The following is a 16,791-nucleotide window of genomic DNA, read 5'->3' as shown; positions in this document are numbered from 1 at the left end:
TCAACAGCCTTTCCCTCATCCACCAGACGGGTCACTTGATCACAGAAGGAGATCAGGTTGGTCAAGCAGGACCTGCCCTTCACAAACCCATGCTGGCTAGGCCTGATCCCCCGGTTGTCCTGCAAATGCCGTGTGATCTCCCTCAGGACAATCTGCTCCATAACCTTCCCCGGCACCGAGGTCAGGCTGACAGGCCTGTAGTTCCCCAGATTCTCCTTACGACCCTTCTTGTAGATGGGAGTCACATTGGCAAGTCTCCAGTCTTCTGGGACCTCTCCAGTTGACCATTATCTAAGGATCTGTGTCCATGACAAGTGGGACAGGCCCGGAAAAAAAAAAAAAAAAAAAGAGAGAAAAGGAAAAAAAATTGGCAGCGGGTAGGGGCTGGCCCCAAGCAGTCCAACGACTATAGCGGCAGGGAAGCCACGGACCCACACCCTGGGAAAACAAAGGGCAGAGGGGAAAGGTAGGGAACTCGTGGGCAGATCTAAAACAAAACAGTGGCAACAATCTGAGGAGGAACAACTAGTTTTACTAAATATATCAAAATTGAGGCCTGTAAAATCAGAACAGAGAGTTTACAAACTGAGATTCTTACACAGTAAACTGCAGGAGGACCACGTGCTTCTCCACCAGGCAGGAAGAGACCCCAGGTCTCCCAGACGGCTTCACCACCCCCGCCTCCAGATGCAAAGACCCCTGGGGATTGCATCTCCTCCCCTCCCCCTTGGAGGGCCACACACCAAAAAAGGCAGTTTGCAGTAACCAGGGAATTAACTCTTTAACTGCCAGTGCTTTACATGATGTAATGATGTGGAATACCGACAACAAAAATCACAAAACCATGACAATAACTTAAAGAAACATAGAGATTAGTGCATAGATCATGTTAAATATATTGTGCAATATCTATGCATGAGTAGTGAATAACAAAGATATTTTACTAGGCGTAGTTTTACTTTCAGAATCTGAATTAAAGTTCACCAGATTCTGGAAATCACATTTCCCTCATAAATTTGGCTTGCTGCTATAAATAAGAACACATCTGAAACTTAATGCTAATGAATAGCTAATATTTTGTTTTGTATTAGCGAAAAGGCTTTTTAGCAAATTCTTTTTGATGCTTACCTGATGTTACAAAATATATTTTAACTAATTTTACAATAATCTTAGAATTATTAATGGAATTACTCAAGCTCTTTCTCCATAATTTCAGCATTAAAATATTTCTGACATGAATACTTGTTCCTTCATGTATCTGTAATATTTCAATTTTATCCTGATTCCATTTAACTTCAATGTACTGGATACTAAACTCTTCCCTCTCAGTATGATTCTTTCATTCTGTGTCTCAGAATAGCCTCTCTTGAGTCTTAAAACTGAATAGCACAAAAGCATTGTTTTCTTTCCAGTGTCTTAAGTAACTGAGAATGCATTTTCCTCTTTACAATCTTTAAAGTTTTCAGTTCAGTTTCAGACACAAACTGATTTTTACTTAAGTGAAATTGTATTGCAAAAAATAGATACACAGTGAACTCGTTATTCTGAAACAAAGGTATTTGAAAGATCAGGATCTTAATGGGTGCTTACAAGAAGCACCCTTTGCTCTTTCTTCTTAAAACATCTCTTATCAGAAAGGAGGCATGTCTATCTCAACTGAAATCCTATTCTTCCATTTACACAAACTAGATAATCATCTTGCAGCAACAGTTTCTCTTACGGGCCTCATACACAGCAATTTAATCTCAGCAGGGTCTTCCTTGGTTCACAAACCAATCAGTAGCAATCAGCAGCTCTTTTTTCAAAGGCTCCAAACTGCCAAAGCACCTCTAGATCCTTTACGACATTTAGGTAACTGTTCTCTTACTAACTGTTCCAGTTAAGATGATGGATAACTGGCTCACATTTTATGACAAAGTTACTTATGAGCAGAAATACTACCTGTCTTTGGAATACTGAAAACATAGAATATATGTGACATAGGATTATTCCCTTTAAATTCTGAGAATACATATTTATGCTAGGAGAGAAGTTTCATTTAGGTTTTATTCTAGCTATCACCTTAACAACATAATAGCCTTTTCTCTTACCTGTATTTGGATATCCTACTATTCAGTTCAGTTGACAAGCATTTGTACTGTACTTCTCTAGATCAAGGTCTTAGACAAAATTCCTATTTGTAAAATGGAATAAAAATAAGGTCTTGATGAAGTCCTTTATTTACAAAAATTAAATGTATCATTTCCCTGACTAGATTATTAAACACCCCAAAAATTAATGGATCAGCTCTATTGCTATGAAAACTTGGCAGACTCTTGAAAATGAAAGCATTGTGTTTGACCATAAGCATTATAGGAAACAAAATTATCAGTTACTTAATTACCACATTGTTGAGGTTAAAGATGCAATGTCACAACTCTTCAATCTGAATGACACATAGTAAGGCTTACAAATGTCATTTCAAAAAATTCTTGAGATTTTTCTATATAAAAAATTACAAATTTGTATCTTAAAAACATTAATTTCTAAAAGAAAAAAATGTTTTAAATCTCACCATAGTAGATCAATAAAATTAAACTCTCAGAGCTAGGGATTTGTTACCTAAGTACAATTGACTATGCTGGCTATGTAATCAAATATAAGATAATAACATGGTGAGAAATACACAAAACAGATAAGCTTAAAAATGTAAATTCCTACCATATTATTAGAACATTTTAAATGGTAAAAACAGGAACCTGCATGACAACCACCTTTACTTAAAATTTATTTTAATTTGAAGTGTACAACTCTACACTGAGAGAATTTCCCAGTAAATAGCAAGTTAGAAAGAGTTGGAAATAATTCTGGATGACAGAATTAGAATTCAAATAATCTCATTATGATTTGGAACAATACTAACATGTCAACTATAGTCCACCCTCCAAGTTCATATCTTTCCAGTTTAGAGATAAGAATATGGGACTATATCAAAAGCCTTGCAGATGCCCAGGTAAATGACAAGAAATGTCCTCTGTTTATAATGTTCTTTTTTTTTTTTTCAGCAAAACTGATATTATAGAAATGCTATCCTGTTAAATGTCATTCCTTGGTAATCAGAGTCCATAAACACCATGTCACTGACAGCATCAGCTATCATAGTACAAATTTCTATATTGATAATCGCACACTAAGTTTCTATTCTTTAGCAAAGAAATAAAAGACAGTGAATCAGCCAAATCAAATTCAGAGCATTTGTCAATACTTTGTACATAAATGGCTGATTTTGCTGTTTGTCCTTAGTGTTTGCTCACTCTTTAAATTTAAGGATGGATATTAACTATCTAGTAGATAAAAGGGGCCTGATTTGAAAACCATTATACTAGAACATCAATATGTTAAAGCTTTTTCCAGGCTAATTCAATATAATATGTTCCAAAAATGTAATGTCAGGCATTAGATATTTTGCAACAGAATTTATTCTGGGTACATTCTGTAACTCTATACAGACAACACATGATCCAAATATTTGGCAGGTGGAAGTGAATCTTATGAATTATTCATGGATGGTTAAAATCTATGAACCATTTATTATCTGCTTGGTACAACTCTATTTAAGTAGAAATTGTAATTTATTTTTTTCCTGAGCAAGGTGTCAAATGAAATGTTCTGACTGAAAGTGGGGGTTTGGTTGCCTGACTCTTGTTATTGATGTTGTGCTTACATGCTGTGCATCTATAATATATGTTCAAACATAGACTCATCCTCTCTCATTTTTTTTTTAAGTAATTTCTCTTAGTTTTCCTTTTGTGAGTTATGAGATCTCTTTAAACCTAAAAATATTATGTTCCTTGAATTCAATGTCATAGGTTTTTGATCTTTATTCTGGGGAATGTTATACAGAAATATCAATGAGAAAAAAAATGTGGATGTGTTTTTTATTTATTGTTGTATTTCAAGCTGCTTAGTCTGGCCATTAGACTAGCCTGAGATAGACAAATGACACATGTAATATAAAGATACTAAAGAAATATATGAAGTTATATCATCGTTTCAGTGCTTCTCATATGTGCAGTACTTGCACATTATTTTTATGGCTATAAATATACATTTTTTTTTTATTTAGAATTTAGAGACTTTGTTATTGGAAATCCAACATATATGCATGATTCCTTTGTGGAACTGTATCTACTTTATTGATAACAAGTCACTGTTGACATTACCATTATTAAAAATAATGTCAATAAAATGCTTACTCACCATTAGAGTATAAATAATCATCTCGGTATAGCAAACTGTGTGTATAATTTTATGTATATATACATTGTAGTCATGCCTCTGTAAAATTCAGCTCCATCTCTCTCAGTGATTTCAAAGGTTGTCTGAAAGACTACAAATATAAATTATATCATTCAAATTATTTAAATTAGGGAGAATATTCCATGTTCCTCTAGAAACATTTTTACAGAGCACAGCAATCTGTGGTAGCAATCTGTCAAAATACAGTCTAATTCCCATCAGAAAGGTGATGCTGCATACTAGGGAGTTTCCCAGAAGAAATGAATACCTCAGAACTGTCAGATATACCAAACAAGGAACAAATGTATCTCAGTTCTTTATCTGAGGTGTTTTTTATCACTTAAATGGGATAACTTATCTGGCTAAGGTCTATTTAAACACTATTTTCAAAAATTAAATCCAAATGCAGTGAAATAAAAGTTCTAGCTTCAATTAAGGTAAGGTTTTAGAGAGTACTGTGGAAAAAAAATGGGTACGGTTTTCCCTTGTGCTTCTTTCTTACCTTTTAATTTGAGAATATTAAAAGAACTCTGCAGTGTAATATAAAATATATTCTAATATCCACTTTTAATTATGAAGAACAGTAAATTAATAAAAAATAGTCTACAATTAATAAAAAGAAGTATTCAACTAAAAAGCTGCCAACTTATCAGTTTGAGGATAGAAGTACTTTCCACCATCAGAAATAAATCCTTTGATTCAAAATAATAATAATATTAATAATAATAAATATTCTACTATCAGAAATATCTTAAAACACATTTTTAAGGAAGTATATTCTCATCTATAATTATTTAGGTATTTCATGAACAGATAAGAAGATCAATATTATGAAATATTTAGATATTAGAATAGTGAAACTCTTCGAAAAATGTAGTGTGATTTTGTCTTCATTTCAACATTTGAAAGTATTTGTCTGACATTATAAGCAGATGGACATTAGCATTCATGCTGAGATTTATAACTGCAAACCTGCAGGGGGAGAATACTACCCCCAGGCTGAATAGGTTAAGCTGACTGAAGAGAGTACTGAAGGCTGAAATCCAAGAGTAGAACTAGGAAACTCTTCTCAGACACTCTTCTAAAGTGAAATTTCATCCATATCTTCTCATTGTTCTACGGAAGATACTTTTCTGCTAATATATGAAAAATCATCTAGCTATTGCATAGATTTAATGAGTGAGGCTATCAATAAAGACAAGTAAAGTTCTTGTCCTTCCTTGTTTCAACTTAAAAGCTGTTCTTTACTTGTAAAGTACACATTCTTCAGTGAGAAGCAAAAATAATACATACAGATTTCAAGTATAGCAGTATTTTATTCAGAATAGTGAGAGTTTAAAGTGAATCCTTCAGTATTTTCTACTGATTGTGTTGTCCAGTCTATAGAGAGTGGTTTTTTTTTTTTTTTTTTTTTTTTGCAGATAAGCTAGATTTCTCAAAGAGAAAACAAATCTGAAAGTAACAGATCAGGTATAGGCAAAATGCCCCAAAAACATGGCTGTACTTGAAAGTCCAAAACAATGACTGGTCTGCAGATCAGCACTGAACTACATGTCACAATTAAAAAAAAAAAAAAAAAAAGATTAAAGAAATTCCATTAAATCAAGTAAGGGTGTACAGCACCTTCATTGACAACTCTTTCAATCCACTCCTATTGTGTCAAATATCAAATAATATTCATGACAAGGTTCTTCTACTCTTGCAATTGCATGCAGATATGGATGGTATTGGTAGATAAGAAATTTTTGAGTACTAATTTGAAAAGCCTTTTCATTCATCCAAAAAGTACTATAGATTTAAGAGCAGGAGAGTGCACGGATACAAAGAAAAAGAATTCTGGATACGGAAAAAGAATGAGAAAGAAACAAACTAACAGAATATTGTTATACATATCTTCATCAATTGGCAAGAAATATGTATAGGAATGATCAAATTTAAATTATTCTCTCCTGTTCAGATTTTCCTTGAAATAAAAGTGTGTCTAAAATTTTTTTTTTGCCATATATTACAATGCACTGAACCTGAGAGAAACACATTTTCAACAACATTCTCTAAGAGTATTGTCAGCCTTATTTAGACAGCCTTTTTTTTTTCAGTTTTAATTAATTAATTTATTTATTTTCACTATGATTTGGGAAGCACTACTTAGAAAGTAGTCAATAAACTAAAACATCTGTCTGCACTTATAGTGTATTTGTTTCACAGCTTGAAGTTTACACTGGAAATATATTTTCCTTTATATGTCAACAGCATAGTAAAAATTATACATGTCAATTTATATTTCTTTAACAAACAAATATACTCCTGCTATCTACAGGAGTCTTTCATGGAACTATTTGGTATTCTTGCAAAGGAAATACGACTTACAGGCTTTTAGCAGGGAAGAAATTTTCCATAGCTTTTTGTTTGAAAGATTTCCCTTTGTTTATCATTTTATGTGCTTGTTATCCTTGAGCTAACCAGCAGTTTTGTAAGCCAACATAAGTATGTTGTATCTTTTATCAGAAATTTATACACCAAGAACAGTACAGATGGCCTTCAAACCTGATATAGATTGTCATAACTCAGCTAAAACACTGTATAGTTCTTACTGCATCAGTTGGAAAAAGTCTATGATATACGTCATAACTGCCTTAATTATCTGCAAATAACGTTTGTATGTAAAATTATGCTTCTAACACTTCTCATAAAAAAATATGAGACTATATAATTATTTGGGGCATAGTATAATAATATAAATAATATAATAATAGTTATATAATATATATAATATTATATACTATATAGATTGTATATAGTATATAATTAATATAAATAATTATTTGGGCAGAGAGGAACCAGATGAGGTTTAACAAGAGCAAGTGTAGAGTCTTGCACCTAGGGAGGAATAACCGCATGCACCAGTGCAGGTTGGGGGATGACCTGCTGGAGAGGAGCTCTGCAGAGAGGGACCTGGTGGATGACAGCTTGGCCATGAGCCAGCAGTGTGCCCTGGTGTCCCAGAAGGCCAATGGCATCCTGTAGTGCATTAAAAAGAGAGTAGCCAGCAAGTCGAGGGAAGTGATCCTGTAGGTCTCCCCTGTACAAAAAAAGACAGGGATCTCCTGGAAAGAGTCCAGTGGAGGGCCACAAAGATGATAAAGAACGTTTCCTCTTATGAGGAAAGGCTGTGTGACCTGGATCTGTTCATCCTTGAGAAAAGAAGACTCAGAGGGGATCTGATCAATGATTATAAATATCTAAGGTATGAGAGGCAAAGGGACAAGGCCAGACTCTTTTCAGTGGTGCATGCAGATAGGACAAGGGGAAATGGCCACAAACTGAAGCATAGGAAGTTCCGCACAAATGTGCGTAAGAACTTCTTCACAGTGAGGGTGACAGAGCACTGGAACAGGCTGCCCAGAGAGGTTGTGGAGTCTCCTTCTCCGCCTGGACCCTCCTGGATGCCTACTTGTGCAACCTGGTCTAGGGAGCCTGCTTTGGCAGGGGGCTGGACTCGATGATCTCTAGAGGTCCCTTCCAGCCCCTACAATTCTGTGATTCTGTGATAAATAAGATTAAAAAATAATATTCTATATGTTCATTCAAATTAGCATGATAACATTTAGTTTTCAGAACTTCAGTGAGTATTTTCTAATTTGAAGGGAATATCTGGTGAGAATTTGAAATTATAAACTCTACAACATACATGTGCAAGTCTCGATGTGATTCTATTGCATAGAGAAACTATGACTCTCCTGTCACAGAATTAGAACTGGAGACAGCGATTAGACTGCAAATATGACGACTGACAGCAGAACCATTTATTTTCAGTAGCCTGGGAAATTAGAAACTTACGCGCAATCGACTCAGTAAATTGTTGTTGTTATTAAATTATTTTTCCGGTATATAACATAATGAATATTGGCATCAGCATGGTTTATGTTTACTCCTGTTATCTAGTTACCATGAGATTGTATAGTTCCCCAATGACAAATGTAAATTTGGACATGTGAATATTTGAGCATAAAAGTTGGGTGAACTGAAGTAGAAATCATATTTATAGTATATATGTCACATGTGTGTGCTTGTTTACTTGCCAAAACACATACATGCATACTCATGTTCAGGAATTTTAGGTGAATTTTACCTTGTACATAACAGCTGAAATGCCACTGTGTTATTTAGTGGGTCTGTACAGACAGCTTGTCTAGTCCCATTTTTTTCCTGCTGTTTCTAATATTTTTAGTGCTATTCTGTTCCAAAGGACTTACTGCTTTAGATTCGTAAGTATTTCATGTCAATGCAAACATCAGAGGATGCTATTTTAGCATTGTTGTGTTTGTATGTTTCTGATTATATTTGCTCCTTGTTATGATATACATATGTAAATATTTTCTTAATTCATGTTAATATCCTTCCCTTGTAAAGTTTTTCTTATTATTTATTTCTAATTTCCAGAAGAAAAATGGGATATCTTAAACCTTCAAATCTCCCTGGCTAAAAGTGATTGAATGAAAGTCATGCTATATGTCATAGAGTTCTGAAGAAGTGAGGTTTTTTTTAGTTATTCTCCTTGTTTTGTGTGCTGTCCCTTAAAGATTTTCCTTTGGAAAATCTTCAGAACAGGAAGATCAGGGGAAAGTTATTATGGGAATTATTTTTCATCTCATGCACTGTGGATGAAATCCTATTTCCACTGATGGCAGTCATAGAATACCTAAAGTCAGCAGCAGACTCCCAGTAATTTCTGAGACTTCTAAAACCTCAGAATAATTTTGAGATCACTTTGAGGGAATACATTGAGCTAGAAAGAACTAGTGCTCCAGTTTCCTACTTAAGCCTTATTCAGTGGGAAACATCTTCCTACAAGTTGTTATTATATTTTATATTCTCTGGTCTTTTTCTTTTGTATCACTGTATTCTGTTGTTAACCAGTCAATGTTCATACTAAGGAAATTCAGCTCAATACCAGCATCGTTTTTCTTGCTGGCTTTCCCCAAGAGAAATATTATTACCACTTTTAAGCTTTAACAGTTAGCTAAGGAAAGGAATTCTTTATAGCAAAACTGAACTCTGAGCCTATCTCTTCATCCTTAACTAAGAAATTCTGATGAACAGAAAATACAGACTTCTGTTGGAAGCAGCTGGCTTTAGAAAGTAAGAGCTTCCCAGCTGAGATCAGTAAGGCCCATGCAGATGCAGAAGAATGTGTTTTCAGACAGAATAAGTTTTGAGTTCTTCCGAAAGCTAAGAATGCATTAGGCAATTTTTGTAAATCCTTAACCTATGACAAAATGGAAGATTCAGAATGTATAAAGTTTCATATCAGAAACAGAAAACTCTGAAATCAAAGTTTTTGCTGATAAATTAAAAGTAGTACATGCCATCTAATACGTAGGTTAATTACTTTGATTAGTCTTAAACATCTCTTAATAAATGTTTAAACCAATTAAAAAATGAGAGGAAAAATATAGCCATATGGCCAGCATGTACAAGCATGGCATAAAGAAATATGTTCTGAAAAGATGAAGACATTTCACATTAGTTTTGATTATTTGACTTTTCATTTTATTTGTTTAATCCAAAGTGTAAACAGGCAGAATTTTTAATAGCTATGCAATTCTTCCTGCCAAGCTAATAAAGCTATGTAAATAGATCCTTATCTCAAAGACTACGAAATTTAGTAGTTTTCTATGTGGAAAATTTGACACCACAAAGCTGGGCATGATTTGGAGTAATATATCTACAAATCATAAGAAACAGTCAAACGGGATAAAACTCTTCATTCAAATATAAGCTGAAAAATAAGGGGGAAAACAGTCAAGCTGCAAAATTTGTGGATGTGGAACTTCTTCATGTTTTGTTTTAATCCACTAAAAACAGTTATTCTAAACAACAAGACAAAATCTAAAGGAATGAGAAGTAACATAAAAGGTAAAGAGAGGCAGAAGACCTTTTGAGGAAGGACATCAAAACAGGCAGTTTTTGTCTGTCAACTGTTTACGGGCATCCAGCCTGGTTCTATGATGAATGGGATGGGGAACCCACGGACCCTCGCCCTGGGAAAAGGGAAAAGGGAAAAAGGGTAGGGAGATGGGCCTGAGAACAAAACGGTGGCAACAATCTGAGGAGAAACAAACTAATTTACTAAATAAGATATCGGAATGCAAAACAACACACTGTAATACAATATAATTACAATTTAAGCTGATAAATCCAATACAGAGGGAGAGAATGTCCCAAAATCAAGGTAGGCCTTACTCTACTGCCGACGATAAGATGGCTGGGGAGCGAGATGCTGCCAGGACAAGAGACGGGAGGAAAAAAGGGACGAGGTCTTGTGATCTACAAGTTTTTATCTTTTCCCTCTGACTGGAAATGGTAACAGAGGAGCAAAGTACCTTGGGGACTGTAGTAGTCCTTCTCTTCTGAGAACCAGGTACATTCACTACATGATGTTATGATGTGGAATACCAATAACCGAAAATCATAAAACCATGACATTGTCAGAGGTCAAGAATCATTCATTTTAAAGACAGCTTCAGGACCAGTGTAAATACAAATTATGACATGAATCAAGGCCAATGTTTAATGTAATATAAAAATGTTTTTTTCTAATGTGCTCCCTTGTTTGAACTGTGGTGTGAGAGAGATTGAAAAAGATAATCAATCACATTGTTCTACTGCACAATGCACTGACAATGAGCCAGCAAGCAATGCCTGGAGTTTCCATGAACCATGATGTAGTTAAAATTAGAAATTTTGTGATGCAGCTCCCACAGATAACTCAGAAAAGTACGCATACTGGGCAAAAGACATATGGAATCAGTTATTTGTATTTCTTTTTTTCTTTTCTATTGGCATTTTTATTTCATTTAAAGAAGGAAAATCAGTATTCATGAAAAGATGAAGGATATAGGTTTGACAAATCTAGTACATAGGCAAATCTTGTGTACTCAGTGAGAACTTAACATTTGGGTCATATCCAATTTGCAGCTGGGAGAAGTATCTGAGTAGCAAAATTTGCCGCAGCATAGTTTCGTATCAAACAAACCATGTCACTAACATACACATTTAATGTTATTCAGTATAACAGCTTATATAAGAAAATAATCAATAAAATAAAATATATTTGTTCTTTTTGCCAGTTCTCTATATCGTCATGATTCATTAAATAAAACATTACACAAATAAACTTCATCTCTTTCCCTCAAAAAAATTTCCATTTTTCTAAAATACAAATTTGAAGTTAATTTCTTTTCAGAGACAATTACCATGAAGGTTGAAATAAAGAGTTGAAAATACAAAAATCTTATCCTTGTATAATAATCTCATAATTTTATATGTTTTACAGATTAACATAATTTTGAGATAATCACTTGGGAATTATCCTGTAGAGTGAACCACTTTCGAATCTTTCATATACAGAACATGGTAACAACTAAAGATGCAGAACACAGGAGTAACAGGGAACTCAGGGAGCTTATTTTATGAAATGTTAATTTCAAAGTCCTTCTACAAATTTTACAAGATATTTTTTTAAAAAAAAGTTGTGAAAAGAAAAAAGAATTGCTGAAAAGAAAAAAAGAAATGCATAATTCAAGGTAATTATGAATAAATTGTGTCTTTAATTTGAATTATATTCTCTGCTTTACTTCAGGGCAATCAGAAACATGCAATATGGGCATTCCTCTTCAATATCTTTATTGATGACCTGGATGAGGGCATTGAGAGCACCCTCAGTAAGTTTGCAGACAACACCAAGCTGGCAGGAAGTGTCGATCTGCCTGGGGGTAGAGAGGCCCTACAGAGAGATCTGGTCAGGCTGGATCTCTGGGCTGAAGCCAACGGGATGAGGTTCAACAAGACCAAGTGCTGGGTCCTGCACTTTGGCCACAACAACCCCAGGCAATGCTACAGGCTTGGGGCAGAGTGGCTGGAAAGTTGTATGGAGGAAACGGACCTAGGGGTATTAGTCGACGCTCGGCTGAGCATGAGCCAGCAGTGTGCCCAGGTGGCCAAGAAGGCCAATGGCATCCTGGCTTGTATCAGAAATAGTGTTGCCAGTAGGAGTAGGGAAGTCATTGTCCCTCTGTACTCAGCCCTAGTGAGGCCCCACCTCGAGTACTGTGTCCAGTTTGGGGCCCCTCACTGCAAGAAAGACATTGAGGCCCTGGAGCATGTTCAGAGGAGGGTGACGAAGCTGGTGAGGGGTCTGGAGCACAGGCCTTATGAGGAGCGGCTGAGGGAGCTGGGATTCTTCAGTCTGGAGAAGAGGAGGCTCAGGGGAGACCTCATCGCTCTCTATAACTACCTGAAGGGAGGTTGTAGTGAGCTGGGGGTTGGCCTCTTCTCTCTTGTAACTAGTGACAGGACGAGGGGGAATGGCTTCAAGTTGCGCCAGGGGAGATTTAGGCTGGACATTAGGAAATACTACTTTTCTGAAAGAGTGGTCAGGCGCTGGAACAGGCTGCCCAGGGAGGTGGTGGAGTCACCGTCCCTGGAGGTGTTCAAGAAACATTTAGATATAGCGTTGGGAGACATAGTTTAGTGGGGTTGTTGGTGGTAGGTGGATGGTTCGACTGGATGATCTTGTAGGTCTTTTCCAACCTAGCTCTTTCTACGATTCTATGATTCTATATAATTTCCAAAAGTGAGGTGGTGTTTACAGAAAAAATATTTCATGAACAAGATAGAGCAACCAAAATTCATAGAATATGAGGTCTTTAAAAGGCAATGTATATATGTACAGAATATTTAGACAGATAATTAAGTAACTGACTATACACTTCCTAGTATTCAATTTAAAAAAAAAAAAAAACCATCATCAGGTTGGCTTGTATTAAAATCCAGTATTGTAAAAATTACATTACTCTTTTTATTTATTTATTTATTTATTTATGGTCGTATAGTCAGTTTTCAACATGTTTTGCATTAAATTATATATAATTATTCAACCAGGAGATTCAGATTTCTGAAACATCCTACAGATAAGTTTCTCATGTTCTTCTGAACATCAAAACCACCATCAAGACCCATAAATTTGTCTACCTATATAAAAATATCAGTAAATGGGGCAGCTAAGCACCACAGAATTGTTCACTCACACTTGGAACATGAGGAGATCTAAAATAATTGGCAGTCTAGAATCTAGAGCATGGAGAATATGGATGCTTTGTTTATACTGTTTATGAGAACAGCAAAATTGTAGGCTACTCTAAAATACATGCTTTAAAACTACTATCTCGAGCTGAAAATCTGGTTTAGTTTTATGTCCCCAAGGAGTTTTAAACAATGGTTCTTCACCACACTATCAGCAAATATGCTAAATGCTCACTGAAAATATACAAATAATCTCTGAGGATTTATTTGATCTGTACACTGTACAGATCAAGCAATGGGAAGTGGAGGATGAAAATCTCTATTTTGCATAAGGATTTAGCTTCAGGTGGGAAAGAAGGTAAACAGTGGCAGTAGCAATTTAAATCTCCAAATTATTCCAAGAGGTAAAAACTACATGAGAAAATTAACAAGTCACAGAAGCATTTCAGTAATTTCCTGTATCCATATGGGGTAACTAACTCTTCATGTCAGTCATTCTGACCAAATGAAAAGTGATACAAACAGATCTCTCCAAAATGCAGTAGAAATTTTTTCCCAATACAACTGCTATTTTGTCAATATAATACTCATTCATGTTATAAGCTACAGACCAACGTACTCTCTTAACAAAAACAAAGCCTCTACAGGATAATTCTAACTCCAGAATAGGGCATATAATATAATGTTTCTCTATATGAGTCCCTTTACAGTCAAGTAATTACAGCTAGTCTATTGCACTAATCAGCCAGAATTATTTTGCTAGTCATTTGAGAGAGCAGGATTCAGTTGCCTAGATATAGAGACTTTGCACTGGCTGGTAAACTTTGGAGTATGTAAGAAACATCTGGGGCATAGGTCTTATGGATTGCCAGCTGGTGATAGGACAGCCTAGGACATTTTAAATGTCATCAAATACCAGAAAGTCAGCGACAGATTCAGGAATTGTAGGATGAACTAAATTCCGTCCCAAGTTCCATGGAGTGTACTGAAGAGAAGTACATTGATTATAATGGCATTTAGATTTCTAGTTCACAAGAAGGTTTCATACAGATGGAAATCTAAATGTGGGTGTTTTAATAATCCTGAGTTTTATCCTAACTGAATACAATTCAGTTGTCTAAAAGCAGACATGCAGCACCATTTCATTATCCTGTATAACTTCCAGTTACCACTTCAGAAGATAATTTATCTGACAGGACCTGTGTCGCATCTGTCATTGTCTCATGGCTCTCAAACAACTTTAAATATTTAAAAGGATACCAGATATTTAGGAAACAGATGCTTACACATCCCTTCATCTTTAACCTCTGATATAAAAGAAGAAAAAACAAATTCAAGGAAAGCACCAGTAAGTTTGTCTAGAACAAATTTTGGTGACAAATACATAAATAAGAGAAGTAAAATATTATCAAACCGTAAATGTTTGTGCAACATTGTGTTTGAATCATGGAATCAGAATGGTTTGGATTGTAAAGAAACATAAAGATCACCTAGTTCCAACTCCCCTGCCATGAGCAGGGACACCTTCCGCTAGACCAGGTTGCTCAATATCCCATCCAACCTGAACTTGAACACTTCCAGGGATGAGACAACCACAGCTTCTCTGAACAACTTGCTTCAGTGCCTCACCACCATCATAGTAAACAATTTCTTCCTAATATCTAATCTAGAGATCCTAACAGTTACAGAAAGGACTTGTCTGAAGAATTTGTGAAGTGCCTGATGTGTTTCTTGTTCTGACATAAAAGGAAATTTCATGCTGTGATCAGAATATTTAAGTAGTTTATGTAAATTTTTCAATTCTACAGAATAAGTAAATCTGATATTAATACTTAGCTCTTTTGAAGCTTTGTAAGTGTTGCTAGTAACAATGAATCACATTTGTCATGGTTTTATGATTTTCGGTTATTGGTATTCCACATCATAACATCATGTAGTGAATGTACCTGGTTCTCAGAAGAGAAGGACTACTACAGTCCCCAAGGTACTTTGCTCCTCTGTTACCATTTTCCAGCCGGAGGGAAAAGATAAAAGCTCACAGTATAAAAACTTGTAGATCACAAGACCTCGTCCCTTTTTTCCTCCCGTCTCTTGTCCTGGCAGCATCTCGCTCCCCAGCCATCTTATCGTCAGCAGTAGAGTAAGGCCTACCTTGATTTTTGGACATTCTCTCCCTCTGTATTGGATTTATCAGCTTAAATTGTAATTATATTGTATTATAGTGTGTTGTTTTGCATTCCGATATCTTATTTAGTAAATTAGTTTGTTTCTCCTCAGATTGTTGCTGCTGTTCTTTGCTCTCAGGCCCATCTCCCTACCCTTTTTCCCTTTTCCCAGGGCGTGGGTCTGTGGGTCCCCCGTCCCATTCGTCACAGAACCAGGCCAAACGCCTGTAAACCGTCGACAACATTATATATTTGATAGTAAGTTAAGAAAAAAATGGGTACATAATTGTTTTGAGAATTTTGTGCTTAATATTTCTACAAACTGTGTTATGATTATAACCAATAGTGTATTAAAGCACTAGTACAAGGCAGTGTTATGAGCTCTTAAAAGTACAGTCACTATTGTCAGGAGATAAATTATGCATGCTCAATGATTCTCTACATCTGTTGATTTGCCAAATAGCTAATTAAAATGCTTTAAAACCATTACACTGTTTAAGGCACATTTTGTGATTTCATGAAATGTCATTTATTTGGTGAGAACTATACTTGTTTGAAATGCATTCCACAAAGCAACAACAATACAGTTTCTGCATGAAAATGAATCTCTCAAGAGAAGTGTATCAAACTAGTTTGACCTATGGTGAACAAAAGTGTCAACAGTTTATGGGCAGGTTTGGCCCGGTTCCTTGACTACCGGGGCAGGGGGCCCATGGACCCATGCCCCAGGAAAGGGAAAAGGGAAGAAGGGTAGGGAGATGGGCCTAAAAACAAAACAGCGGCAACAATCTGAGGAGAAACAAACTAATTTACTAAATAAGATATCAGAATGCAAAATAACACAATATAATACAATATAATTACAATTTAAGTTAATAAATCCAATACAATGAGAAAGAGTGTCCAAAATTAAGGTCGGCCTTACTCTGGTACTGATGGTGAGATGGCTGGGGAGAGAGACACTGCCGGGACGAGAGACGGGATGAGAAGAGAACTTCTCGTGATATGCAAACAGTTTTACCTTTCCCTCTGACCAGAAAACGGTAACAGAACAGCAAAGTCCTCTGGAGAATGTAGTTCTTCTTCTCTTCTGAGAACCAGGTACCCGGAACTATCTGTGATCCATGGAGCTGGAGCATTAACTCTTTAACTCCCAGTACACTACATGATGTTATGATGTGGAATACCAATAACCAAAAATCATAAAACCATGACAAAAAGACGGTGATTTACCTTCCCTACAATTTAAAAAAAAAAAAAAAAA

Source organism: Numida meleagris, chromosome 3 (assembly GCF_002078875.1).
Source record: "Numida meleagris isolate 19003 breed g44 Domestic line chromosome 3, NumMel1.0, whole genome shotgun sequence".
NCBI lineage: Eukaryota > Metazoa > Chordata > Aves > Galliformes > Numididae > Numida > Numida meleagris.
The sequence above is the reverse complement of the archived record's forward strand: the minus strand, read 5'-3'. Positions refer to the sequence as shown.